Here is a 2,500-nt window from a genome sequence, read left to right as displayed (position 1 = left end):
AGCGACAACGGAGCGCTTCTAATGCTTTACACCAACACCAGAGAAGCTACCAGCAAACTGCTAGAGCTGTGCTGCGTTTGCTCTCGTCTTCTCCATGAACATTCAATTTTTAATGGGACAAGAGTTTAAGTTTTTAAAAAGAGTCCGACTTGTTTGCAAAACGTCCAAGAAACATTTGCAAAGTCACAAAAATCGTAGAAAACGCTAAGTCAGTTAAGAAAACGTGTTCGCCTATAAAAATGCTCAGTTACTTAAGAAGATGCATGCTCGGTTAAAATATCGCTAGGCAACTCAAGAAATTCCTCTTTCGATAGTAAAAAGGCTCGTGCGGTTAAAAAAAGTGTTCGTTTAATAAAGTGTTCTTTCGCCTAACAAAATAACCCTAACGGTTAAAAAAACTCTTAAAAAGTTCCTCGCTCGGTTTAGAAAATACTCAGCCTTGCTCGATTAAAAAAAAACGCTTGTGCGGTTAAATTTACAAGTGTTCTGTTAAAAAAAAAAACCTGTAACCCTAACCCTAACCCTAACCCTAACCCTAACCCTAACCCTAGCCCTAACCCTAACGGTTAAAAAAAACGCTTGTGCGGTTAAAAAAAAACACTTGTTCAGTTAAAGAAACGGTGGTACGGTTAAAAAAACCCTTGTTCGGTTAAAAAAGCACTTGTTCGCTTAAAAAAATAGTTGCTCGGTTAAAAAACCGTCTTACGGTTAAAAAAAACTCTAGTTCGGTTAAAGAAACCGTGGTACGGTTAAAAAAACCCGCTTTCGGTAAAAAAAAAAAAAAAAAAAAGCACTTGTTCGTTTAAAAACACTTGTTCTGTTAAAAAAAAAATCACTTGCTCACTGGAAAAAACACTTGTTCGGTTAAAGAAACGCTTGTTCGGTAAAAAAAAACTCTTGTCCGGTTAACCCTAACCCTAACGGTTAACAAATACCCCGCCGATTAATGAGTTACGCGGCTGCTTAGGAAAATCCTCGGTCGGTTATGAAAACACCCAACCGCTTAACTCTTTCATGCACCAATTATTTTTCTGTAACTAACATAACTCATAAAAAAACATCTACAAAATGACAGTGGTACTATGAAATGTTAAATTAGACTTTTTCTACAGCCTTTTTCAACTCTCATTTATAAAACAATATTGTTTTCAATCGGTTAGAATGCACCATTTGAATTGGGGAAGCTTAGCTTGATTTGTTGTTATACAACAACCCAGCGCATGAAATGGTTAAAGAAATACCCACCTGCCTAAGAAAATACCCAGTATCCTAGGAAAATCTAGTATCCTTAAAAAAAAATAAAACCCTCTGTCTCTTGAACATAAATGCAAAAATCATTTAAAAAAGCAAATTCATTTTCAAAAACGTTTAAAAAGTGTAAACCACTTATTAAAAGAAGACTTTACAAAATACTTCACTGCTATTTAAAAAATACTACACATCTATTTCAGAAATTCCAAACCACACTACAAAATGAATTTCAAAAACATTTGTTTGTTTTCAAGACAGAAGTTTTCATTACAGAAGACGCTGAATCCATTTTAAAAAGATGCACAGTGAAAAATGCCTACTTTTTATTTTTTTCAAAGGCTCGGTCACTTTCAAAAATTGCAGTCCCTTTTAGAAAAAAAAGAAGTCTTTAATTAAGAAGCAAAAGGTCTCTTTAAAAAAGAAATACAAGTTTTCATTTTAAGAATGGTAGATGTGACTTAACCAACAATTTTAACTCACATTTAAAGAAACACATTAAGTCGCTTTAAAATATATAATAAGTCACATTCAAGAAGCTTCATATCACTTTAAAAGGGCTTAAGTCACTTTAAAAGTCTCTTAAATGTCTAGCTCACTCACTCACTCACTCACTCACTCTCACTCACTCACTCACTCACTCACTCACTCACTCACTCACTCACTCCACTCACTCACTGCATGATCAAAGTCTTTTAAAAAGACTATTCATGTTTGAAAAGTGCTATTTCACTTTTGCTATTTCCAAATAAATAAAAAGTTTACATCACTCTCAAAAAAATGCAAAGCTGCTTAAGAAAAAGCTAGGTCACTTTTAAAAAAGATAACTTCATTTGTAAAAAGAACATCAAGTCGGTTAAGAGTTCTCTGCTCACCAAAACCAAAACAAAAGGCTAAGTCGCTTTAGAATGTAAAACCAACTGCAAACCATTTTAAAAGGGTTTAAAGCCAGTTTAAAAGTCTCACCAGAGATGTCCAGCTCACTGGAACAAAGTCTTTTAAAAAGATTATTCGCATCAGAAAACAGCTAGCTCACTTTCAAAAGTGTTGCTTTAGAAAGAAGCTAGTTCGCTTTTAGAAACAAAAACTTCATTTCTAAGATGAAAATCGATTAAGAGTTGTCTGCGAAACAAAACCAAAAGCTTATTTGATTTAAAGAAACAAAAAACGTTTAAATGGATTCAAATTCACATTGTGAAGTAGAGCAACTTTAGAAATACAACAAATCACATTTTTAAAATTTTGCACATTG

Source organism: Hydra viridissima, unplaced genomic scaffold, assembly GCF_058129835.1.
Source record: "Hydra viridissima isolate aposymbiotic clone 2 unplaced genomic scaffold, HvirCarnegie_v1 scaffold_14, whole genome shotgun sequence".
In the NCBI taxonomy this organism is placed as follows: Eukaryota; Metazoa; Cnidaria; class Hydrozoa; order Anthoathecata; family Hydridae; genus Hydra; species Hydra viridissima.
The sequence above is the reverse complement of the archived record's forward strand: the minus strand, read 5'-3'. Positions refer to the sequence as shown.